Genomic DNA, 27455 nt, shown 5'->3' on the forward strand with positions numbered 1-27455 from the left:
TGAGCAGCTGTGGGGCTTGAAAACCCACAGAATCCACTGTAGCCTGGGGCAACAATCGAACCAATTAACCCAGGGCTGGAATACTGTGGAGGCGGGGGTCTAGGGGGCTGAATAACACGCACCGTGCTTTTATTACTGAGCCCGTTAGGTATAAGACACAACAACACGGCTTGGGTTCAAGGGGGGTGGGTTATGTCTGGGTGTAGTTTGAAACACGGAGGTCAGTTCTGGGACATGCAAGGCCTCCCTGTGAGGCTAGCAGAGGGCATGCTTCATAGAGACCAAACATTTAGCCCCTTAGCCAGGGGCGTCAATTGGGTATGGCAGGGGTATGCAGCTGCCATACCCTGGGTCCAGGGGGGAAAATAAAAGTTACTTTTAAATATAAATCCATGAATGTCTTTTTGTCTATCTGCGCTGGTTATTATGTTGTTAAATTACAGTAAAATAACTACAAATGCAACATTTTACAAAATGGTCACTTTAACAAGCTATTATAATTATATTCTCCACAAGATGGTATATTTCCAGGTTCCGCAGGTCAGCTGCACACACAGGTGCAATGCATTATTGTTAATTGTGGCACGTTTACTAACATGCCAAGTTTAGCTGCACTTGAACAACCGTTCCAGGCTGCCATATCCAGCCCAAGAAATCGTAGAAACCTGTGTAAAAAACTGCCAAAACTCGTTTTTTCAGACATTGTGAAAATAGCCGATCTACATGCTCACAACGCCTCGCGCTGCGAGGCGTTGTGAGCATGTAGATCTGCTATTTTCACAAGAGAACCGTGTTATACAAAATGTAATGCCTCTTTTCCATCTTCCATCTTTCCATCTTTGCCATACCCTAGCTTTTGCTGAACTGACACCACTGCCCTTAGCCGCTGCTGAGGATCGGGCTGGTGGTGCTCAGAGGATTAGAATTGTCCCAGTCAGTTCGCAAAAATAACTATCATCAGTTAGCCTGCTTAGCAAGTCTTCCACTTGTGTGCTCCAAAAGACATTAGCACTAGCAGGTAGCCTATAGTGAATCTTTAATCAACCTTTAAAGGAGTAGTTCACCCCCCAAATGACTTTTTTTCTATGGTTTACTCACCCCATGGAGACTTGAAATTTGTGGATATTTTTTTGTTTTTGTCACATTCCTACGCCAATAAGCCCCTAAGCCAATAAAGCCCCCAGTGATTCTGATAGGGGACCCAAAAACACTTTGGGTCCCCTACCGGAATCAATGGGGGTACATTTATTAATCAAATTATTGGATTAGGAATGCGACAAAAACAAAAAAATATCCATGAATTCAATTCTCCATGGCGAGTAGTTGATAGAAGAAAAGTAATTTTGGGGGTGATCTACTCCTTTAATAACCTACGCCCTGCACAGTACATGTACTTCATCATTCAACGAATATAGACGTTCTACAAGCTGGTAGATCTTGTATTTAATTTATCTTTAAATTAAATCAATATTCAAATAAATCTTTATTTTAAAAAAAATTAGGTATGCCAGAGCTGATATACGTTGTTAACAATCATGAAACAATTTAAAATCCTCCCCATTTTTTTATCCTGTACTTGCCCCACCAGAATTATGACATTACACGGTCTATATCTATATACATTTCTGCCAACCGCTTGTAAATGCCAGAATCATGCTCTGGATAGTTCAGGACAGGACAAGGACGGTCGTTATCTGTCTTGCTCAATAAAGATAAACCGGCAAAGGTACGTTTAAAAAAAGAAAATCTCTTTAGCGGTCGTGGACGTCTCTCCAAAGCCTTTACTCATGGTGAGCCGAGCATCCTGGACTGCTATTCAGGGGCGTCACAAGGGGTAGGAAAGTGGGACTGAGTTACTAGGGCCCAAGGTGGAGGGGCCCTAGTAACTTTAGCTATTGAAAAATAGCAGATATACAAGCTCACAGCGCGGCACCGAGTGCCGCGCTGCAAGCTTGTAGATCTGCTATTTTTGAAAAGTCGTGAAAATGTGTGCAAATCTTTGAATATGTCTTTTTTAAGCGAACATTTGTAACTCAAATCTTGCTTCCGGGGTAGTCCCTGGAACTAAATATTTTGAGATGGGGGTCCGTGGCCAAATTCATATCATTTTGGGGGTCCTTCACATGAAAAAGTTTGAGCATCACTGACATGGAAACATGGGTTTCTTGCACACATTTTCACAATTTTTCAAAAATAGCAGATCTACAAGCTCGCAGCGCGGCACTCGGTGCCGCGCTGTGAGCTTGTATATCTGCTATTTTTCAATAGTTAACATTCATGGGGGGCCCGCAGTGAATCCTTGTACCCAGGGCCCAGAATTTGGTGTGACGCCCCTGTCCTGGACTGCTATTCATTTCTCTGCTGCTTAGAACCCCTCCCCTCCTCATTTACAGTAGAGCAACCGGCACGCTGGCAGTGGAAGAGCTTGCATTTGCGGGGCATCTCTCGTTTTCCACTGTTGCCTGTCCAATGCAAATACAAAGAACAACTGTCACATTCAAACTGGAGCTGAAAAGACTGGCTGGGTTTCGATTAATCTTGTCTGTCCGGTCCCTCTTTTTCATTCGCTGCCATGAAAATTTGGAACTGTATGAGAACCCCCACATGTACACATGCACACAGGCACGCACACACACACACACACACGCACGCGCGCGCACGCACGCGCGCACACACACGATAGATGGAGAAGATCAAGTGAAGTAAGGATTTAGCAGATGGAATTGGGACTAAATGAAGCGCTAATGCATGGATGGTATGCTGTCAGGGCTGTATGTTGTTTGGATGCTTTCTATGGGAGATAACAGTGGGATGGGATCTGTTCATTCATGGGGGAACTTGTTTGTTGATATGTAACTTTAGCATAGCCCAGTAATATATACAGTAGGTCTATGTCTTTTCTTTTTTACTAGACACCTTGTACAGTACACAAGCTGTCTAGTTGCAGAAAAAAAAGGAGAGAAGAGAGAGAGAGAGAAAGTCATAATTAACCATAAAAGTCTCTAAGATGGAGAACATATCTGGCAGTTTTTCAGTTTTCTCAAATGCTTACAGAATGTGTGGAGAAAATGTTTTATAATTTACATTTTGCACTGCATTAATGCATTTTATGTAAGTGTTAGTGGATATATTAAATTATACTTGATCTCTCCATGTTACTCACTGATTCGCTGAATAACTTATTGATTTAAAAGACTCTAATAACTCCAAGTGCTTATCTCCCACGGGGAACGTGTTGCATTAAGTATTATGCCGGAGCTGAGACCTTCTAAGCTTTTTAGTTAACATCCTTGGTGTTGACCTCAACAGAAGATTTCAGTCTATATAACTAATACAATGCTGGGGGAAGAATAGATATATATTGACCCTAACCCTAACATAACATATTGTCTGACATTTGTAACAAACCAAAACACTCCATTCAGCGAGCTATTGTGATTTTAATTATGGAAAGAACTCCTGCTTCAGTAGACCAGGGGTTCCCAAACTTTTTTGTCTCAGGGCACCCCATAATTATTTTTTTAATCCGAGGCACCCCTACATTATAATTTTCACTCCCAGCACCTTATATTTATAGCATATCGTCGTTGTCGGGTGGAAACCTTGTATGTCCAAAACCGTTCGTTATGTATTTATCATCTATAAAATATACAATAGTAGTGAAAACAGCAGATCTTGATGCGAGGCGTTGTGTGCTTGTAGATCTGCTGTTTTCACTAGTTTTGTGCGACAGTCTTGTATGATGAAGCAGTAGGGCTTTGCTTTACCAAAAGACATAAACATTTGAAACTTGTAGATACAAGGTTTCTGCCCGACAGTGACGATATTCTATTGATTATGTTGCAAGGAAAACATTGAGATAATAGCCATTTTGGTTAGAACTGACTGAAATAACTTTGTACTTCAAGTTTAAAATGATAAAGTGTCCAAATAAATTCCAAATATTATCAAATGATCTCGCGGCACCCCTGGACTGCCGTCGCGGCACCCCAGGGTGCCCCGTCACCCACTTTGAAAACCCCTGCAGTAGACAGTCAGTGACATACATGGGGCATGCATGCATTATGAGGTACGTACGGCTTGTTGATGCAGCGTGTTGAACGTGTTATGCAGTGGTTCTCAACCTTTTCAAGCCGTGACCCCCAAAATAATCAGATTTTAACTGGGGACCCCCCACCCTGACGAGCACTAAGAGTTGAGGCATTACATTTTGTAACACGGTTTTATTTCTGCGTCTAATATTTGACAATTGTTTGTCAGTGTTTAATTTATAATTTTAGAGGTATTAAAGTGCTTAAATTAAATGTGCAGGTACCCTGTATACACTTAATAAACGTTATGTTGGTTTCTTTACTGTTGAGTGCGAAAACAATGTTGCACATTAAGTTAATCATCTGGGGATGATGGGTTTTAATGGGTTAAATTAAACTAACACTCAAGCCGATGTATTACCTTACAGTAGTATTACATAAACATCGCTTGAAACAAACCCCAACAACATAGAATTTAACCAATGATGTGAAGCAGCTATTCAGGTACGCAACTCAACGCAGCGATCCAAAAACATATACTCACGCTTATAGATATTTATGCTCAATACGTATATTTATTTAAGTCTGCGTACTGTAAGTGCTGGCTGACTGAGCAGCCCTACTAATAGGAACAGACCTCATTTATACACATTTGCTGCGTGAGGACATGTTGACCAGAGAGGTCTGTCTTCATTGTGATGTTTGTGCCGCTGGTTTTGAGTAATACTCCGGTTCTGTTCTAGTGATGCTCACATTACTGCAGTGCTGCATTTTAAACCGTCGAGTCAGATTTCATTTACCAGCTCTTTCATCTGTTTTAACTCAGCGAGGCAATGATATTGCACTCGCTGTGTGTGTGTGCGTGCATGCGCGTGTGTGCATGTGTTTGCGCATGTCTGTCTGTGTGTGTATTTGTACTGTATTGTCGGTGATAATGTGCCTGTGAGTTTGCGTGCATGCACTGTATTTGTGTGGGCCTCTGCGGGCGTATACCGTGTTGTTTATTCGGGTTCACGTTTCGGCGGTGCACCCTGTTGTGTGTGTGTGTGTGTGTGTGTGCGCGTGTGTGTGTGTGTGTGTGTGTGTGTGTGGCTCCCAACCTGGAGCTATTATGCGGAGACAGCAGGTATAATATCTGCAAAGCTTTGCCGCTGTGCAGGATAAGTAATGGCCTCAAGACGTCACCTTTATCTGCAGCCACACTCCTGCAGCTGGGGCGGAATCCTGCGCCCTGCACTCCCACCATGACACACAGGTGTGGCATTGTGTGTGTGTGTGTGTACGCACATGTGCACGTGTGTTGATGCATGTGTGTGTTTATTCCCGTGTTTATTTCTGGGTGTGCAATCTGTGCATGGATGTGTTGCATGTTCTCTCTTCTGTGTTAATGTGGCGTGATACGTGCATGTGCAAGTATGTCTGTTTCTGTGCGTGCTTGCGTGTGCGTGTCTCTGTTTTATCCCCCGCCTCCTCCCTCTTCACACTCGCACGCACGCGCGTGCAGACACACACACGCACGCACACGCGCACACACAGAGCAGTGGTTATGAGAAAGGCAGATAGGGCCCAGACTGACACATTCATTTCCTTAACGGCCATGTGGATGCAGCGATGCCGGTGCCTTTTTAAGCAGCTTTAGCTGTAATATCCCCTACAGACGTCAACACTGGGTGAGCACAGAGCCTGGGTGCCACCGGGGCCATCCCATCACGCTCTGAGAGAGAGAGAGAGAGAGAGAGAGAGGGGGAGAGGGAGAGGGAGAGAGGGAGAGAGCGTGAGCTATGGAATGGGAGAGATAGGAGAGAGAGAGAGAGTGGAGTTGAGAGGGAGCTTTGGACAGAGAAGGCAAATGACGTGAGAGAGAGAGAGAGAGAGCGAGAGAGGGAGAGCGAGAGAGAGGGAGAGAGGGAGAGAGAGAGAGAGAGAGAGAGAGAGAGAGAGAGAGAGACGGGGAGGACGAGGCATGCAGAATGGCGTGAGGGTGATAGAGCGAGGGGAAGAATTGAAACAAGGCGGAGGAGGAGAGAGAGAGAGAGGGAGAGAGAGAGAGAGAGAGAGAGAGAGAGAGGGGTGGCAAGACAAAGGGGAAACAGGGAGAGAGAGAGAGTGGGAGTGAGTGAGTTCCGTGGGCCCGTGCAGGCACCATGGGAGGTTCAGCCCAATCATTTATAAAAGGTAAATGCTGTCAGGATGCGGGGCGTTTAAAGGCGCTGCGCTGCAGGTGTGATTTATGCTCTCGCCGCGCGGCTATAAATCACCCTGCCTTTGTTTCCTACAGGCTGCTGCTGCCACTACCGCTACGGCCGCGTCAAGACACAGCCGTCCCTGCCTCGTGCACACACACACACGCACACACACGCGCGCACATGCACAGACACACGCCGCCATAAAGATAGTGTGCAGAAGCAGGAAGAGAGGGATGGATGGGTGGGTGGGTGGATGGGAAATGGGTGACTGGCTGGAGAGTATATTGTCGTTGTCGGCTGGAAACCTTGTTCGTTTTGTATTTATCATTTAAAAAAATGATTTAAAATAGTGAAAATAGCCGATCTACAAGCACACACGTTGTGTGCTTGAAGATCTGCTATTTTCACCAGTCTCGCTCGATCAGTCTTGTATGACGAAGCAGGGCTTTACTTTACGAAAAAAATAATAATAATGATTTGAAACTTGGAGATACAAGGTTTCTGCCCGGCAGTGACGATATCAATACGATGTGTTGAGTGCAAGAAGGATGCATGGCACCTGATACGTGTGTGTGTGCGCGCACAAATGCCTGTTTACAGTGGTGGTGGAGAAGTCCACTCCATCAGGATGCAGAATGTAATGCATCACGGTTATTTCAAATGCTTTTAAATGATATTAATGAGACAGCTGGGATAGCTGTCTCCCAAAATGATAAAAGAGATGCATAAAGAAAACGTCTCAATTCATGATTTCGTCAAGAGATGCTCCGTTGACAACAAAGATTGAAATGGAATGTTATGTTATTTTGAACTTCTGTTGCACCCAACATGATGGATTGACATTTAAATTAAGTGACTGCCGTTTTGAACAAGAAACAATTCCTGCATGTCCCCAGTGAAACATGCAATCTCTGATAGAAGAGACAGCCTGTCTTTTGCCACTGACCAGGGACGTGCAGAGAATGTTAGAGAGGCAGGGGCTGAAATTTCTAAAAGGGCCTTTTGGTGGAAACATCGAAAATAGCAGACCTCCAAGCTCACAACGCGTTGTGAGCTTGGAGGTCGGCTATTTTCGGTGCTTGATACCACACTGAACTAAGCATAATCAAGTGAATACTGGAGATGTGACATAACGGCATGGATTTCTACACAAAGAGTGCAATTCCTTCAACATATTATGCTGCATTCAAGTTCAGGAGAGTTTGGACAAGACAATTCTCTTGAACGCTGCATGCCTTTGGGTATGGCATGGAAAAAGGGCTTTTGCATTTCTTTCACCACAGTAAAAACTGCATTCATGGTCTGGAGAGGGCACTTTTTACAGACGGATAAAAGGGCAGGGGCTCAAGCCCCCTTTGATGTCTATGTGTGCACGTGCCTGCCACTGACATTGTGAACAAAGACACTCTTGCCAAGTCCCTCAAGGACACTACAGATTAGCTTCTTCGACCTCTCACCTCTAGTTTTGGGTGGAGAGCCCTCATGGCCATAAAGACCGGACTGTTACAGTATGTATAGTAAAAATCATTCTTAATTAGGGTGGATGTTAACAGGCCTTGTTGTATTCCCCCCTACCCAAAGTACAATATGTCATTATGTTTGACTGCCCATGTGGACGAATCTGTTTCTTTTCACCGTAACAATGCATTCATAGGCTGCACAATCAATTCCCTGTTGTGCAATCACGTCCCTGCGGGATAACGCAGCACTTCTCAGCAGTTATCACTGCTGAGCCTCAATCACAGAGCAGGGTTTATATGCATAGCGCGGAAGACATAGGCGGTATTGATACGATCGAGCGAGTGGGAGGAAATGGCGTTCCTAGCGAGGTCACAAGTCTCTTGTCATGCATATGTCGGTCACATTGTTAGCATTCTCCAGTTAGCGCGGATAAAGGTCTTTCCTCTCTGTAAAACACCCACTTTTCTTTCTTTCTTCTTTTTTTCTTTTTTTTTGATGGTGGACGAAATGTGACCTGTTCCCCGCTACGTGGCCCAACGTGGAGTCGAGTGAGAAATCCTGATGTTGGGGTCAAAGATTAAGACTCTTGGTAATGGAGCACAAAGTGATATTTGCCGGGCGGAAAGTCCAAAAACGTCACGATGCAATGCATTGTGAGCTTATAGGTCAGCTATTGTCGCATAACACTCTTGTACAATGAAGTAGGGCATGGGATCTTCAACAGGGGGTCCGGGACCCCTAGGGGTTACTACAGGGGGTCCTCCAAATCTTTGTGTGATGGAAACCTTTTTTCTCCTTATATTAACCACTTGAACCCTAGCATCCATATTCTGAGAACTTTCGCCAAAAATAGCAGATCTTGTAGATCTTGTAGCTTGTAGATCGGCTATTTTCAGCAAAGAGCTTTGGTGTAGAGGGGAAAAAGAGCAGAGAACTAAGTACAGAGTGAAAGGTCAAGTTTATTAAGTATTGACGGTTCAAGTGGTTAAATATCTGAAAACACAAATTGACATGAATCCAAAATACACTGACGATTGTGCTGTCAAACAATGAAACTATATGGAATCTATGAAAAGGTTGTGGAGGTCCCTGCTTCATCTCTCTCAACTAAGGGGTCCTTGGCCTGAAAACATTGAAGACCCCTGAAGTAGGGTATTCATTTACCAATAGAAACCATACACATTTGAAAGATACAATGTTTCTGCCCGAGAGCAACGATTATAAAGATATTCATACATGAACGAACATATATAGTACCAACACACACAACACAATGCACATGCACGCATGCACACATCCAACAGCCAATGCTTCAGCGTTTTAATCACATCAGCTCAGGGTCATGCATGCACACTGGTGACCTGGAAGCACGTAGCTAGCGGGTATGATGTGTGTTGGAAAACAATAGCCTGGTTACGGTAATTAGCTCATTTTTATACCAGTAATCGCTTACCAGTGATAGTGAGTGCTGGGTCACTGTGCTGGCTCATCCCATGTTTTTGATCCTTTGTCCTACTTGTTCTTTCCTTCCTTTAGATGAGGGGTCTGCAATGTTTTCAGGCCAAGGACCCCTTAGTTGAGAGAGAGATGAAGCAGGGACCCTCACAACCTTTTCATAGATTCCATATAGTTTCTTTGTTTGGCAGCACAATCATCAGCGTATTTTGGATTCATGTACATTTTTGTTTTAAAATATAACCACTCGAACCGTCAATACTTAATAAACTTGACCTTTCACTTTGTACTTTATTATTATCATTATTGTACTACAATAATGTTGGACGTGGGGCAGTGTCTGTATTTTTTTGTGACAGTGAATTCTGTGTGGGATAAACGTTAAAGAAAATCCTACATTGAGCCTTTGGACTACTGAGGCTCATTTCATGTACTGTACTGTCTTTATGTTTGAGGCTTGCTCCTTATCATGCATTTCAACACCTCTCTCTGTCATCTTTCCTGTCACTGTTCACTGCAGTGCCCAGTTGAGCAGAAACATTGTCCTAAAAAAGAAAAAAAAATCCATGTACTCCTGCAAACGCAAAGGCAGCGGAGCATCACACTATCATCCTCCTCACACATGAAAAGTGTGTTATATGCTGCTAGGTGTTACTCACAACAACAGAAACCTGATTGCATTTCATAAAGCAGCCAACATCGCTCACTGCTCGGTGCATAATGTAAGAGTATAAATCATTTTCGAGTAGGCACTCTTTCTGTGCATATAAGGGGTGGTGGGAGGAGGGGGGGACGGACGGCAAAATGGAGCTGTAACATGCAGGGAATACGTACAAGCTGACCTGAATGGCTGCCGGTATTCTGATTTCCCCCAGGAGCTCCTCTCTGGCCCGCGCCGATGTTTTTAGATTCCAGAGGGAGGCCATTAATGCACAGCCTGTCGACCTGATCCATATGTATGGCTGGCTGTTCTGTCCTGTTCTTCAGCTCCTGCATGCCTGCCTGCCTGCATGCCTGCCTGCCTGCCTGCATGGTACCTTGCCTGCCGTCCTGCCCGCCTGTAGGGATGGGACGATACGCGATATTATCGTTTATCGTGATAAAAAACACTCACGATAATCATATCGTGGAGATTGAATGTATCGTGATATCGTCCTACGTCATGCACTGGGATCAATTCACCTTTTATATGCCGAGCTGCATATCCGGTACCACTTAAACCCTCTAGAATTGGTAAAAGGTACTTATAATTATCCATCTATCCATCCATCCATCCATCCATCTTCAACCGCTTATCCGGAATCGGGTCGCGGGGGTAACAGTTCCAACTGAGACTTCCAGATTTCCTTATCCCGCAACTTCCTCCACTCCCTCAGGAGGCGTTCCCAAGCCAGTTTGGAGATGTAATCCTTCCACCTGGTCTTTGGTCTGCCACGGGGTCTCCTCCCAGTGGGTCGTGCATCGAGGACCTTCCTAGGAAGGCGCTCAGGGGGCATCCGTACTAGATGCCCGAACCACTTAAGCTGACCCCTTTCCAAGTGTAGGAGCAGCGGTTCTACTCCAAGTCCCTCTGGGGTGACTGAACTTCTCACCCTATCTCTAAGGGAGATACCAGCCACCCGTCTGAGGAAACCCATTTCGGCCGCTTGCACCCGCGACCCTATACTTGATAGTCTTTTTTTTCACTCTCCATCAAATGTCTTTGCCAAAAAATAGCCGATCTACAAGCTCACAACGCGTCTCAACCGCCCCAGGATAATGGATTTTGATTATCGCGATAATATCGTATATTGCGATTTCTTTTGTCACAATCAATCGTGATATGGAATTTTCATATCGTCCCATCCCTGCCCAGCCTGTCTGTCTCATGAAGGCCTGCTGGGGCCCGCGTTGGTTCGTCATCCGTGGAGCTGGGTAATAGAAGGGGCAGACACGGCCATGCTGGACCGACAAAGGACATGGCGGGACGGTTTTTACAAGGTGATTATTCAGACCATGCATCTGGATGTCTGAGCGGGAGCTAATAGGCTCTGTTTGCAGATGGAGGGAGGATGGCGAGCGGGTTTCCGCCTCCTCACTCCGAGGCCCGCTCGCTCGCCGAGGCTTATCAGCAGGGCTGTGTCTGATTATAAAGTGCCTGCGCTGCCAGTCACAAAGAAGCAGGCCGTTCACCCTGTTCGCTCACCTCAGGAGAGACCCTGAGGAGGAGGATGGGATGGAAATGTGTGTTAATGTATTTTTTTTTCTTCCCAGGAGCAGTTATCCCCACCTTGTCAGGTGATTGTTGTTCATTGGTTGTGGCTCTTACCAGGGGAGTCAAACTTAAGGGGAGGGGGGAAGTGGGACTGAGTTACTAGGGCCCAAGGTGCAGGGGCCCTAGTAACTTTAGCTATTGAAAAATAGCAGATCTACAAGCTCACAGCGCGGCACCGAGTGCCGCGCTGCGAGCTTGTAGATCTGCTATTTTTGAAAAGTCGTGGAAATGTGTGAAAATCTTTGAATATATGTATTTTTTTAAGCAAACATTTGTAACTCAAATTTTGCTTCTGGGGGGGTCCCTGGAACTAAATATTTTGAGATGGGGGTCCGTGGCCAAATACATATCATCTTGGGGGTCCTTCACATGAAAAAGTTTGAGCACCACTGACATGGAAACATAGGTTTCTTGCACACATTTTCAAGATTTTTTCAAAAATAGCAGATATACAAGCTTGCAGCGCTGTGAGCTTGTATAACATTCATGGGGGGCCCGCAGTGAATCCTTGTACCCAGGGCCCAGAATTTGGAGTGACGCCCCTGGCTCCTACTCCCCCCTTTTCTCCTCCCAATCCCTCTTTACCGTGTCCTCTCCTGTCTCCAGTACCACTGGATCTGACCTGGAGGCGACCATGGCGTATTTGGGCCTGACATCAATTTAATGGTCACGTTCACTTGTGGCTCCACAGTGGCTAATTGGATGGCGCATGCAAGAGCGTGGTTGAATGATGTCTAGACGGTTTAATTGACAACTCATCATCTCAGGAAGGCTATTGGAACGCCGTTATATCCTTACATGGAGAGTGAAGACATGAGTGCAAATGTGGTTTCAAAGAGAAACGCATCGTTCCATGAATGTAAAAAGGATTTAAAAAACACAGCTCACGTATTAGGAGGGCAGTATGAGTCACCAGAGCCAAGGACGGGTGTTTTTCGATGAATCTATCCTGGTTAAAATGGAGTTTGAAGTTACAATGGGTTTGTATAGGAAGACGGCGTGTCTGATAAAATTAATCTCAAATATCTAAATACTGAATCTAGCAACTTAAAAACTGTCCCGGGATGATAAAATGACCCAAAGCTTTTTTTTTATTAAGTGAAATATCCCTTTAACACATGGGAAGCCAAGGTTTAGAATTCTAACATTTCTAGCTGTTGCTGCTGCCGTCGTTCACTTACTCTTTAATTTTGAAGAGCCTCGGAAGCTTCGTGCATGTGCACGTGAGTGTCCACTGACGATTGAGGAAGAAGATCCATTTGTTTACTAAAATCCAAACTGGGGCCGACCATCGCGGTAAAGTGTCGCCGTGAAAACAGGCAGATATCTGCTTCCCTGGCGTTCTTTGCACCTTATTCATAGATAAAGCTGTTTTTATGTTTCAGCCTAGAATGGAAGTGTATGTAGCCTAGATCCTCCATTTTGTTTCTCTGCGAGCCACGGTATGACGTATGGACCAGGGTCTTTCACAGGGTACACAGAACGGATGCAGCTGCATGTAACCCTTTGTCTCGTCTCTCAACGAGATGACTAATTTTTGGCACAGCGACCTCCAGTGGCCGTATCTCGTTACTGAACGAGTTTGGCTCCCAAGTTGTTAATGACCTTGACATGGCTTCATTGACACCATTCATTCAAAACAGACCCTTGGTTTCAACTTGAATCTGTCTTGCCTAAAATGCTTTTTGCAATTTAGATTTCTTTGTGCCAACCGTCGGTTGGAATATTAAAGACTGCCTCCATTATTTGACATGTTTTGGATTCACTGCGTCTCTCTCTCTCTCTCTCTCCCTCTTTCTGTCTCTCAAATCAGAACCCATATTGGGAGCCATTCTGGCCTGCGCTGATATTAAATATTAATAACGCCAGACCATAAACTAGAGTGGAAGTGAGCTGTGCTGTCCAGCGATAGCGGACTTCCTTCCTATGGCTGCTGCTCCCTCATCGTCTCCATTTAGCTCCCTGCATGACTCCATGTCATTTTCTGGAACAAATTCTGAGCCCAACTAATGTCACAATACATCCCGTCACATTAGGGCACGCGGCAGGGCCGGGGAGGACGCGGGAGGGAGGCAGGGTCAGCAGATAGCCTTTTGAAACCAAGCAGAAAATTTAATTACGACCCTTTGCTGTGTGTGTGTGTGTGCGCGCGCGCGCGTGTGTGTGTGTGTGTGTGTGTGCGCTCGTGCGCGTGCATGTGGGAGGGGGTTGATTGTTTATGGAATGAAATAATTGTCTGCCACAGCGTGGCTGAAAATGCCCAATGAAACAATGCACTGGAAATTATGTAAAGCTATTCAGACAACCTGAAGTTAGATTTATTTTATTTATTTTTTACTAGGAATAGTCACTACTTAGTTATATTATAATATAATAATACTAATTAATACGGCTACTACTACAAACACAATAATGAATGTGATCTTTTGGATATCAGACCGGTGGTTATTTATTTCATCTGCTTAATGTTTTCATTGTCTGTTTGTGCCGTGCTGAATTAAATTCAGTGTGCACAAACAAAGAGGAAGAAATGTGCTTTTAAAACAAGCTCTCTTTTTTTCTTCTCTTTTTCAAATAGAGGTATTGTACAGTAAGCTTGGATTGTTGCCATGAAGGTTAGCGAAGTAAGATTTGAAACAGTGAGAGACAGTGTTACACTGAGAGGAGCTATTATGATAAGTTCTATATTTGCATGCACGCCATTGGAAAGAAATGGGGACATTTCTTTTACCAACTTTTATTCTTTTCTACTTTTTACTCAAAGGTCATGCAGCTGTGTAGGTATAATTGAAACACAGCCTAAAACTGCTTTCCTTTGATGAAGCACTTCTGAATGGCCTTCAAATGTTTCACTGATTCACTGAATATCCTTCAGATACAACACCGTAGGAACTCAATATTCTTATCATACCGTAGTGCATGAATAAAGGAATATATTGGCCTTCAAGAAAATGTTTTATAAGTGCTTGAACATAAGCATCCAGGATTGATCGATTGGTTATTTTTATTAGACAAAAATGGAGTACAAGTATAGTCAATACAATTGAAATGTAGTACAGTACAAGTACAGTTAAACACCCTGCCTAAAAGGAACATCCCAATAAGACTTTTTACGGTCTTTTTTTACGTTGGAAGCCCTCGGTATTTAATTCATGACAACTTGTCAGACTAAACAGATTCTGTCAATTTCGCTACAGACTAAAAATATTAGAAATATTCCGTCCGTGACTGATTATAAATACTTGGAATTTAATGAGCTGGTGAGCTTTTCAAATTTGGTACACAGTATGCCATACTAAGCTATTGTCGACTAGCCCATTTAGGCCTAGAATTATTGAATGCTTTAACCAGTGAAAAATAGAAGATATACAAGCTCACAGCGCGGCACCGAGTGCCGCGCTGCGAGCTTGTAGATCTGCTATTTTTGAAAAAGTCGTGAAAATGTGTGCAAATCTTTGAATATATGTATTTTCAAAGCGAACGTTTGTAACTCAAATTTTGCTTCTGGGTGGTCCCTGGAACTAGATGTTTTGAAATGGGGGTCTGTGGCCAAATAAATATCATTTTGGGAGTCCTTCACATGAAAAGGTTTGAGAACCACTGACATAGTAGTCTCTCAAGAACAGACTAACTGTGCTCCAGTTAAGTGAAAAGGACCTTTTCTTTGACGATGGCTGGCCAGATTGCTGACATATAGAAACATAGGTTTTTCCAAAAATCTTAGAAGGATTCAAAAGACACTTATAGAATCGGGTCAAAATTCTAATTTTCATGATTTTTCCAAAATAGCAGATCTACAAGCTCGCAGCGCGGCACTCGGTGCCGCGCTGTGAGCTTGTATATCTGCTATTTTTCAATAGTTAAAGCATAAAATATTGCGTCATAATGTGTTCAGGCCTAAATGGGCTAGCACCCGCCCTTAGCAGACACGATTAATAGAAATAATTAATTAGCAGTAGACTTAATTTGCTTGTCTCCTATCTTCAAACGATTGCATTTTTAATATATTGGTCTCATACTGTCTTTCGCTCCATTTTCTTCCACCGTAGGCCAAGAAAATAGGATCCCATTTGCTTGGTTTGATTTCCTTTTCGCCGAGGGTCCATAAAGCATAACGGAAAGATGCCAGTGAATTACGGAGAAATGTGAGCCAGTGGCGTCAGTTCAGAAAAAGCTAAGGTATGGCAACAGGCATGATACATTTATTTTGAGAATTACATTCTATTTTTTCCCCCCGTTTCTACGGTTTCTTGGGCTGGATATGGCAGCCTGGAACGGTTGTTCAAGTGCAGCTAAACTTGGCATGTTAGTAAACGTGCCACAATTAACAATAATGCACCTGTGCAGCTGACCTGCGGAACCTGGGAATATACCATTTTGTCAAGATGGGGAGAATACAAGTGTGGACAATATAATTAATACCTTGATAAAGTGACCATTTTGTAAAATTTAGCATTTGTAGTTATTTTACTGTAATTTAACAACATAATAACCAGAACAGATAGACAAAGACAAAGAGACATTCGTGGATTTATATTTAAAAGTAACTTATTTTCCCCCCTGGACCCAGGGTATGGCAGCTGCATACCCCTGCCATACCCAATTGACGCCCCTGATGTGAGCAGAGAGCTTCTGTTCAAGTTTCTTTCGAAAAAACAAGTACAATAACTTCTCAGCCCACCCGTTTTTCTTCACAGAACAGGCAGGCACGATATAAGAGTGATGATGTCTAGATGGAGGTGTTGAATTCTCGTGCCTCGTGGTCTCCGGTGAATCATGCTGTCAGACTTTCATTAACGGCAGCTGTGAGCCAGAGTGTGTGCAAAAAGCTCTGTAATATGTTTACCTCACAGCAGTGTTGATTTTGTCGACTAAAACTATGACGAAAAATGATTGTCGACTACGTTTTTTTCACTGACGAAAACGAAATAAAAAACTATACAAAAACTAAAATATGATGACTAAAACTAAGACTAAATATATTGACAATTTCGTCAACAAAATAAAAACTAGACTAAAACGTTAGGGAGGAGGGACTAGTGGAGAAAACAGTCATTTTATGTTTGGTTGCTCTCAGGCTGCGACGCGTTGTGAGCTTGTAGATTGGCTATTTTCAGCACGCAACCAAGTGTAAAATCAGTCATTACGATGCCATCAAGGCCTGCCAAAATACATCTTATGATATTTAGTCGACTAAAATGAGACTAAAACTAAAACTGTTCGGGTGACTAAATTATGACTAAAACTAAAAGACATAATTTGCTGTCAAAAACAACACTGCCTCACAGACACTGCCTCACCAAGCTAATATACATGGATACATCGTGAAACCCTCCACACTTGTTCATCCATTTGTAGCGCTGGCGTTTATTCTGCACGCTTTTGATGACGTGAAACATCATTTCACGACGTCATGGTTTCAACATGACTCAACATTTTCGCGCAGTAATACACCGAAGACATGGTCTTTTTTTGCCACACTATATTGTCACTGTCGGGCAGAAACCTCGTATCTCCAAGTTTCAAATTTGCTTGTCGATCGGCTGTTTTCACTAGTTTAAATCATTATTAAATTATAAATACAAAACAAACTGTTTTGGACATAGGAAGGTTTCCACCAGACAACGACGATATTATATATTGATCTCCTCACATCGGAACAGTGCGATTTGGCTTGAACATTTCCCAGGTTTCCCTTTATACGAACACGCGATTTTACTGTATAGCTACTCTTATCTTCACTATCATCATTGCCAACCCCAACTCTAAAACCTCATATATAGCAAATAGGACTTTTAACCGGATACTATGTCTATACGCACAGGGAGCTATCATCCCTGGTTTAAAAACAAAGAGAATCATCAGGGTTGTGTCTGCCTGGGCTGCAGCTGGAGTGGGTTGGAGGGGGTGGGGGGGACGACCAAATTACAGCCCCAGTGTCTGGTTAGAGACCGAGAAGGAAATAGATGGGTGTAGATATAATGGTGATGGCCCCTGGGTGCTACTCCTGTGAGGGAGAAAGGGGAGATTAGAGTGGAGGTGTGAGCTAGCAGTGCGATTACATTTTCCCTCTTTTTTAATGGATAAAAGTGTTGTTTTTTTTCTCCCTCGCTCACTCCCACTGTTCCGCTACTGTTTCGCGCTGTTCCGTCACTCTCTCTCTCTCTCTCTCTCTCTCTCTCTCTCTCTCTCTCTCTCTCTCTCTCTAGGCCCTTTGTTTCTATGCAGGCGCACATGTGCACAGACTCACTCACGCACGCACGCACGCACGCACGCACGCACGCACGCACGCACGCACGCACGCACGCACGCACGCACACACACACACACACACACACACACACACAAACATACATATCGTCGTTGTCGGGTGGAAACCTTGTATGTCCAAAACCGTTGCTTTTGCATTTATCATTTTAAAAATGATTCAAACTAGTGAAAACAGCCGATCTACAAGCACACAACGCCTCGCGGCGCGAGGCGTTGTGTGCTTGTAGATCTGCTGTTTTCACTACTTTTGTGCGACGGCCTCGTACGATGAAGCAGGGCATTACTTCGCGAAAGAACGTACAAATTCGAAACTTGGAGATACGAGGTTTCCGCCCGACAACGACGATATGCACACAACTCTCTCTCTCTCTCTCTCTCTCTCTCTCTGTCACCCTCTCTCTCTCCGTCCTCCCTCACTTGATCCTTACACCTACGTGCTACAGATGGTTTCATTTTATAAGAGATAAAAACCACATTTGGTGGAACTGATTAAACAGAGGGAACAAGATCCCCCCATCTGCCATTTATTCCAATCCCAAATTGCCTGGGCAGATGCTGACATCTTTGGAGATGATTGATTCACCCCTGTCCTGACCAGCGAGGAGAGGAGAGGAGGGGAGAGGAGGGGAGGAGGAGAGAGGAGGGTGCTCTCCATGCCATGGCTCTCACTGCATTGTCACCTCACCAGCAGGGGCGTCACAAGGGGGGGTTAAAGTGGGACTGATAATATATTGGAAAAATAGCAGATCTACAAGCTCACAGCGCGGCACCGAGTGCCGCGCTGCGAGCTTGTAGATCTGCTATTTTTGAAAAGTCGTGAAAATGTGTGCAAATCTTTGAATGTATGTATTTTTTAAGCGAACATTTGTAACTAAAATTTTGCTTCTGGGGGGTCCCTGGAACTAAATATTTTGAGATGGTGGTCCGTGGCCAAATACATATAATTTTGGGGGTCCCTTCACATGAAAAGGTTTGAGCACCACTGACATAGAAACATAGGTTTTTCAAAAAACCTTCACGATTTCTCAAAAATAGCAGATCTACAAGCTCGCAGCGCGGCACTCGGTGCCGCGCTGCGAGCTTGTACATCTGCTATTTTTCAATAGTTAAAGCACAGAATTAACGCAGTGAATCCTTGTACCCTGCAGGGCCCAGCATTTGGTGCGACACCCCTGCATGTCACCTCACCAGGGATGCAGCCTCCATCCCCCCATCCTCCATCCTTTGGCCCAATGCTGCAATCAGCACAGCGTCTGATTGGACATGGGCAGGTGAGTGCAGGACACTTTAATCACGAGGCCACTGCATGCCAGTTAATTCCCTCCGTGTGTGTGTGTGTGTGTGTGTGTGTGTGTGTGTGTGTGTGTGTGTGTGTGTGTGTGTGTGTGTGTGTGTGTGTGTGTGTGTGTGTGTGTGTGTGTGTGTGTGTGTGTGTGTGTGTGCATGCACGACGAATGCACAAATTACTGTAAAGCCTGAGTTATATTTCGTTGTACTCCGGTGTCGTGCACCGAAAATAGCCGATCTGCAAGTTCCAAAACGCTGTGAGGCGTTGTTGATTGGCTCTCCACGCTGTGCACCTACAGTAAGTATAAATCTGGAATACGAAGGTAGCGTCAAAGTGTATCGTCGTTGTCGGGTGAAAACCTTGTATGTCCAAAACCCTTGGGTTTGTATTTATCATTTTAAAAATGATTCAAACTAGTGAAAACAGCAGATCTACAAGCACACAACGCCTCACGGTGAGAGGCGTTGTGTGCTTGTAGATCGGCTGTTTTCACTACTTTTGTGCGACGGTCTTGTATGATGAAGCAGGGCTTTACTTTGCGAAAGAACGTACAAATCTGAAACTTGGAGATACGAGGTTTCCGCCCGGCAACAACGGTATGTGTGTGTTACGAAGAGATGTCTCTCTGTTCCAGAAACCTGGTGTAACGTACGTACAGCAGAGATTTGCTGACTCGTTTGATCAGTAATTGTTTACAGTAATTATCATCAGGCTGGAACTCGATGCCGGCCAATTATTGCAACCTTTGATCATCCAATCAGGCCCATTTTCTGCCGCGTTAAAAAGAAAGGTCTTGCACAATAGCTTGCTGCTCTGCCACATCTACACAAACACAACATTTTGACCACAGGTTTGGCTTTTGTCACATGAATTAATTATTGGGTTGACATGATCTCATTGCAAGAGAATAATGCAATGCCTTAAAATAATGTGCCGTAAAGTTTCTATATACACCCGATTCAGGTACTTACCTGAATCGGGTGTAGAGGTAAAAAAAGATCAGACCAAGTACAGAGTGAAAGGTCAATTTAAAAGTAGCCTACCAATAGATTACAAGAGACAACATACTGTACCTGAAGAAAAAACAAAAAGATATCACAAAGAAACATACAAAGAGATCAGCTATTTTTGTCTGTTTCTGTCTATTTTCAATCAATCTGGGAACCCATCGTCAAAGAAAAGGGGAAAAACGGCACCCTCTCTGTTACAACTTATACCGTGGCATCCCTATTCCGAGGAGAACTTTAGCCAAAAATAGCAGATCTACAAGCTCTCAACACCTTGCACTGCGAGGCGTTGAGAGCTTGTAGATCGGCTATTTTCAGCAAACAGGTTTGGTGTAGAGGTAAAAAAAGATCAGACCAAGTACAGAGTGAAAGGTCAAGTTTACAAAATATAAACGATTTAAGTGGTCAAAATGTCTGCAAATAAACATTAACATGAATCCTGACTGAGGACAGTGCTGTCAAACAAGTCTATCTCTGAAATCGATGAGAATCTCCATCACACATTTATACAATATGTAGAGGGGGTCCCTGCTTCATCTCTCTCTCTCTGCTAAGGATTCCTTGGCCTGAAAATGTTGAAGACCCCTGCCTTAGCATCAGAATCTGACATTTTCAATATGCAACACCTATGAATCAGGCTTAAGTGGTTAAGAATATTCTGGTTTTGGCTTCCCTCTATGGATGGTGCAGAAGTAGGAACTAGGGCTGCTGTTGTGGTCGTGTTCCCCATACCTCTGAGGCGACGTGGTATGGCGAGGGTGCATTAAGAATACCAATGGGCCAGCGTGTGATAATATATTCAACCCAACCTCCATCTAATCAACATTTATGGTGTCCTGCCTGTAGAATTACACTGCCCTCCACTAAATCGCCTCTGCATCATCACTTGTAAACACTCAAGCATTTTAAGATGGAAAACTCTTCCCCGCAAAGTGCCATCAAAGCCAGCGGCGTGTGAGTCGGAGTGTAGTGCTGGACGGACGCGCGGTATAGTCCCATAAAAACTGCTGAGCTGGGCTCCTCATTGCAATCAGGCAGCGGTCTCAGCTCATATACTTGTTTGATGATAACTGAAGATGGAGCGAGCGAGAGCGACCGAGCTCTCCGAGGCACCGCAGTGATAATTTAGCCCGGGGAGGGGGTGTGAATCACGGTGCAGGGGCAGGGAGCACGGCGGGGGGGCCGTGAGGCGGGGGGGTGGGGTCTGGGCGGTGGGTGGGTGGATGAATCATAAGGGGCCGGTGGGGGGCAGGGAAGACGGAGAAGAGGGCTGGAGTCCCCGGGGGACTCAGATCCATCAGACAGAGCTGCTGCGGCCTCGACTGCCTCATCGACCCCGCAGGTCTGCACGGCTCCTGCCCCCGCCATCTTTTCTCTCTCATCGCCCTCGCCCCGTCCGTCCCTCCATCTTTGCTCTCTCATCTTCAGGGACGTGCAGAGAATGTTAGAGAGGCAGGGGCTGGAATTTCCAAAAGGGCCTATTGGTGGAAGCACCGAAAATAGCAGACCTCCAAGCTCACAACGCGTCGCGTTGCGACGCGTTGTGAGCTTGGAGGTCGGCTATTTTCTGTGTGTGCACCCACACTGAACACTATTGAAAAATAGCAGATAAGCTCACAGCGAGCTTGTATATCTTCTATTTTTATCTTCTATTTTTCAATAGTTAAAGCATAACCAAGTCAATAATGGCATGAATTTCTACACAGAGAGGGCAATTCTTTCAACATAAGATACTGCATTCAAGTTCTGGAGAGTTTGGACAAGGCAATTTTCTTGAATGCTGCCTTCAGGTATGGCATGGAAAGAGGGGGCATTTGCATTTCTTTCACCATAGTAAAAACTACATTCATGGTGTGTAGAGGGCACTCTATTTAGACGGATAAAAGGGCAGGGGCTCAAGCCCCCTTTGATGTCCATGTGTGCACGTGCCTGCTCATCATCTTCGCCCTGTCCAGTCCTCCATCTTTTCTCTCTCATCACCCTCGCCCCGTCCGTCCCTCCATCTTTTCTCTCTCATCTCCTTCGCCCCGTCCGTCCCTCCATCTTCTTTGTGATCCATAGCAAGCTCTCCGTCTCATTCTCGCCCCTATCCGTCTCTCTGTATTCCTCAATCTCTCTGATTCATGATTCACGTCTCCTACTGCATCTCCCCCCTCTCATCGCCGTGCCGTGTCACTCGGAGGCCACATCTCTCTCTCACACTCTCCCCCCCTCTCTCTCTCTCTCTCTCTCTCCCTCTCCCTTCCATGGCCTCGGTACTGTGTGTACTCAAGGCCTGAGAAAAATCGCAAATGAATTCCCACTCTCGAATGCATGCGCTGACCCTGTCGTCTCCGCGCTGCCCTCCATCTCTTCCCTCAGGCAGCTCATTCCACCTCTCCTCCCCTCTCTAACCTCGTCTCCTCCTTCCTTCCCAGCTCGGTGGCGTCAGTTCAGAAGAAGCTAAGGTATGGCAACATGACTGGTGTCTTGCACGCGCGCCTTCGCGCGCGTGCAAGACACCAGTCATGTTGCCATACCTTAGCAAACAGGCATGATACAGTACATTTATTTTAAGAAGTACATTCAATTTCTTCGACCGTTTCTACGGTTTCTTGGGCTGGATATGGCAGCCTGGAACGGTTGTTCAAGTGCAGCTAAACTTGGCGTGTTAGCAAACCTGCCACGATTAACAATAATGAATTGCACCTGTGCAGCTGACCTGCGTAACCTGGGAATATATCATTTTGTCAAGTGACCATTTTGTAAAAATTTGTAGTTCTGTAGTTATTTTACTGCAATTTAACAACACAATAACAAGAACAGATAGACAAAAAAAACATTCATGGATTTATATTTAAAAGTATAACTTTTATTTTCCCCCCTGGACCCTATGGCAGCTGCATACCCCTGCCATACCCAATTGACGCCCCTGTTCCCAGCTCGGATGGGATTCAGAAAAAAAAAAAAAAAAACTCAGACAGAGAAATATTGCTGAGGAGAAGAAAAAAGAAAGAAAGAAATGTAAAAAAAGACGAGTTGTTTCAGTCAGATGACCGCTATTTTGCATGACCGTGTTGAACGTGAGTAACAGTGGCGCACTCCAAAAACATGGTCCCCGACTGCCCTAGTTCTCCCGGTGTAATAATCCATTACCGGCAAACATCCGTGGCTTTTCGAGAGTTTCATCTCCCCGAGGCTTTGACTTTGGACAGGCAGAGGTTAGAGGGAAACAACCTGAAAACAACCTTATCTTCCTACACACGAATGTTTGTTAAGGCACCCCATTAAGTCTCCCCCATGAATTTGCATATTAATTGCATTTTCCCGTCTTCCTCCCCTTCCTTTAACCCATGCAGGCCTAGAATTATTTAATGCTTCAACTGTTGAGAAATAGCAGATATACAAGCTCACAGCGCGGCACCGAGTGCCGCGCTGCGAGCTTGTAGATCTGCTATTTTTGAAAAATCGTGATTTAGTCTTTGAATATATCTTTTTAAAAGCGAACATTTGCAACTCAAATATTTGCTTCTGGGGGGTCCCTGGAACAACATATTTTGAGATGGGAGGTCCGCGGCCAAATACCTGTAATTTTGGGAGTCCTTGACATGAAAAAGTTTGAGAACCACTGATTTAGAGGAAGGATTTAGAAGTCGGGTCAAAGATCGGGTCAAAGATATTCAAAGACTTGCATGCACACATTTTCACGATTTTTTTCAAAAATAGCAGATCTACAAGCTCGCAGCGCGGCACTCGGTGCCGCGCTGTGAGCTTGTATATCTGCTATTTTTCAATAGTTAAGCCATAAAACAAGGGTTAAAGTGGTTCAAATCTAACGGGCACGTGAGGGTTAAGGCTGCTGTTTATAGGTGCTCTGCGTCTTTGAGGAGACGCACGGACGTCCGCGGGGAGCTCACCTGCGCCGGGGAGGAGGACAAGAATTGAATTCCGGCAGGAAATTGCTTTAACTCGCGCGTAATCGAATTAGCACCCACACGCACCTTGACTCTCTGGGACCCGGAGGGCACGTTGTTGGGGGAGTAGTGGGATGCGGATGTGTGCGCGAAGCCGGCTGCGAAACAAACAGACACTCACACACATGCTCAGCAAACACACACAAACACAAAACCCCCGCCAGGATCAAACGCAAGGAATGCAAACGGTAACCACAATATGGTAATACAGTTAGATATTATTCTCCATCCTTCTGTCTTCCCCGTACTACATTCGTCTTACACAGGGGCGTCACAAGGGGGGGGGGGGGATGGGACTGAGTTACTAGGGCCCAAGGTGGAGGAGCCTTAATTATTTTATACTTTAGCTATTGAAAAATAGCAGATATAAGCTCACAGCGCGGCACTGAGTGCCGCGCTGCGAGCTTGTATATCTGCTAAGTCGTGAAAATGTGTGCAAATCTTTGAATACGTATGTATTTTTTTAAGCGAACATTTGTAACTCAAATTTTGCTTCTAGGGGGGTCCCTGGAACGAAATATTTTGAGATGGGGGTCCGTGGCCAAATACATATCATTTTGGGGGTCCTTCACATGAAAAAGTTGGAGCACCACTGACATAGAAAAATAGTTTTTTCAAAGATTTTTTTTCATGATTTTTCAAAAATAGCAGATCTACAAGAGCATTACAGAGCGGCACTCGGTGCCGCGCTGCGAGCTTGTATATCTGCTATTTTTCAATAGTTAAAGCACAAAGTAACGCGTAATAATGCGTTCCCACTCTAGATGGGTTAAACCCCCTTCCCCTATGAAGAACATTCATGGGGGGGCCCGGCCCGCAGTGAATCCTTGTACCCAGGGCCCAGGATTTGGTGCGACACCCCTGGACTTACTGATTCCTCTATCCCCCCCCCCCCCCCCTCCACTCCCTTTATTCTCTAAGAATTGTGTTACACCGCTTATACATCAGAGTGAGGTTTGGCAGCTTTCTCGACAAAATGTTTGAAAAGATGTGAAAGTTTTAATGACTGAGTTGAGTGGAGTGGGGGGGGGGGGGGGGGGGGGGATGTGGGATAAAGGAACAGCTGGAGATTCTGTAATGTAGTGGCTATTCTTATCTGGGAGAGGTAGGCTCAAGCTGTCTCACTTGAAAGGCGCCATTGCGGGTTTTATCCATACTTAATCCATTCGGAACGGGTACACATTATAGCGTATTATTATTTTACGTTTTAACTATCGAAAAATAGTGCCGCGCTGCGAGCTTGTAGATCTGCTATTTTAGAAAAATCGTGAACATTAGAATTTTAACCCGATTCTATAAGTGTCTTTTGAATCCTTCTAAGGTTTAAAAAAAAAAAAAAAAAACTATGTTTCTATGTCAGCAATCTGGCTAGCCATCGTCAAAGAAAAGGTCCTTTTCACTTAACTGGAGCACAGCTCTGTCTGTTCTTGAGAGACTACTATGTCAGTGGTTCTCAAACTTTTTCATGTGAAGGACTCCCAAAATGATATGTATTTGGCCACGGACCCCCATCTCAAAATATTTAGTTCCAGGGACCCCCAAGAAGCAACATTTGTGTTACAAACATTCGCTTTAAAAATACATATAGTAGTAGATTTGCACACATTTTCACGACTTTAAAAAAAATAGCAGATCTACAAGCTCGCAGCCGCGCTGTGAGCTTGTATATCTGCTATTTTTCAATAGTTTTTCAATAGCATTCGATAATTCTAGGCCTAAATGCGTTAAGTATCGCAGGTGAATGAGCATTCTCTCTTGCTTATCTCCAAAACAATGTGACCATATGGGACTTATTTGAATATGATGTACTGGATGGCTCTCTATACGTGCGACACCACATTATGCAGTGTGGGCTTATTTATTATATCCGCGTTGACGGCCTCATTTCAACTAATGTGATTCACATGAATTTTTCAACGAGCCAGCCCTATACTGATGGCAAAAAAGAAGAAAAAAAAAAGAAAGAAAAAAACGGTCAGCATCAAAATAATAACCAATGATGGTGTTTTAAATAGTTCTGGTATTATTTGGATAATCATCCACGGCCTGTAATAATATTTGCAGTGATTTGTATCTCGAACGTGGCCATTATACTCCCGAGACACGGCTAAATTCCTCCACAAGAGATTTACTTTAATGCTAATGGTCCTCCGTTCGGCTGAAAATCTAATGACTCAGGCTCCCGTCCATTGGAGTAACTCAGTTCCGGTGCATTGATTTCCTTTGTGATGCTGATTGATCCAAGGTCTGTTGAAGCTCAATATGTCACGGACCTCTCCACGGAGGCCAAAGCAGATGCCTGTACACAATGCAGAAGAGTAGAATAGAATGGGATGGAATACGGTAGCTAACACTGTAAAAACCCTGAGTTCATTTAACCCTGTGTTACAAATGGATAGATACATTTACTGTGTCAGGAGACATAAAAGCATTACGCCACATGGGCTGCAGATTTGAACCCCAGCATGCCTATGGGGGGAACATTCGGCAATAAAGGCCGATTGTCACTTTAGAAATGTGCAGATACCCTCTATGCACTTAAACCTTATGTTGGTTTGTTTACTGGGTCCCGACCCACAGGTTTAGAACCACTGCAGTAGGGGCACGGTGGCGCAGTCAGTAGTGCTGTCGCCTCACAGCTAAAAGGTCCTGGGTTCGATTCCCGCCGGGGGACACTGTGGGCGCTGGGGGCGTGTTCCCTCCTCCGCGTCATCAGTGCCCACACCCTAGGGGGGGTTGGCAAAAGGGCCTTTCTGTGTGGAGTTTGCATGTTCTCCCCATGTCTCCTAGGGTAGATACCCTCACAAAAACATGCAGTAATCCTGGTCTCTATAAAGCCTCCCCCTGGCCAGCCGGGGCGCCTGATGGAGGGGAATGGAACTGGTTGGAATAACGTGTTCCTTCCACGCGCTACGTCCAACCGGGGAAGCTCCTCCTGTCAGGTGATAAGAAGCGGCCTGCTCACTCCTCATGCATTGAAGGAAACATGAGCTCAGTTCGGGGCCCTCCCCAGGTTGGCAGAGGGAGAGTAGAGCCCAGGATCACAGCTTAGGCAATTGGCACCGGGTGAAAAAATGGGTTACAAAAATCGTGGGATAAAAATTTTTAGGAAAAAAAATAGAACCACTGCAGTAGCAGAGAAAAAGGCGCCTAGATGGCGGTCTGATTCTCTCCGCCTTTGACAAGCACGACGGACCCTCTCCCCTCTAACATGACCATTAGTATGCTGCTATGCCACTGGCCCTAATGCCTCGGCCCGCTCCATTCCACTGTGGATAATTGAGAAGTAGCCTTGGAGAGCACTGAGGCTCATTATGGCTCCCAACGCAACGGACCACTCCCCAACTCCCCCTATAGCACACCCCAGAGCATCCCCCTTGACGACAGCCCCCTAAGGGAGCTACACACACACACACATTCAGGCACGCACACACACACACGCACGTTCCATTAGAGCATGGCACGCTTCTCTTAACACCAGGGGTGTCAATTGGGTATGGCAGGGATATGCAGCTGCCATACCCTGGGTCCAGGGGGGGAAAATAACAGT

General features: G+C 44.8%; 1 long non-coding RNA gene across 1 annotated transcript in view; it reads left to right on the forward strand.

Moving 5' to 3' along the window:
• LOC308305873 overlaps positions 1-21793 on the forward strand; it is a 150194-nt gene extending 128401 nt beyond the window's left edge. Inside the window, exons 2-3 of the long non-coding RNA XR_013963143.1 lie at positions 7279-7458; positions 21760-21793. This is a non-coding gene — a long non-coding RNA (uncharacterized lncRNA). The remainder of the gene's footprint in view (positions 1-7278; positions 7459-21759) is intronic.
• The last annotated feature ends 5662 nt before the right edge of the window (positions 21794-27455 follow it).

This window comes from Nannobrachium achirus, assembly GCF_963921795.1.
Source record: "Nannobrachium achirus genome assembly, chromosome: 20".
NCBI lineage: Eukaryota > Metazoa > Chordata > Actinopteri > Myctophiformes > Myctophidae > Nannobrachium > Nannobrachium achirus.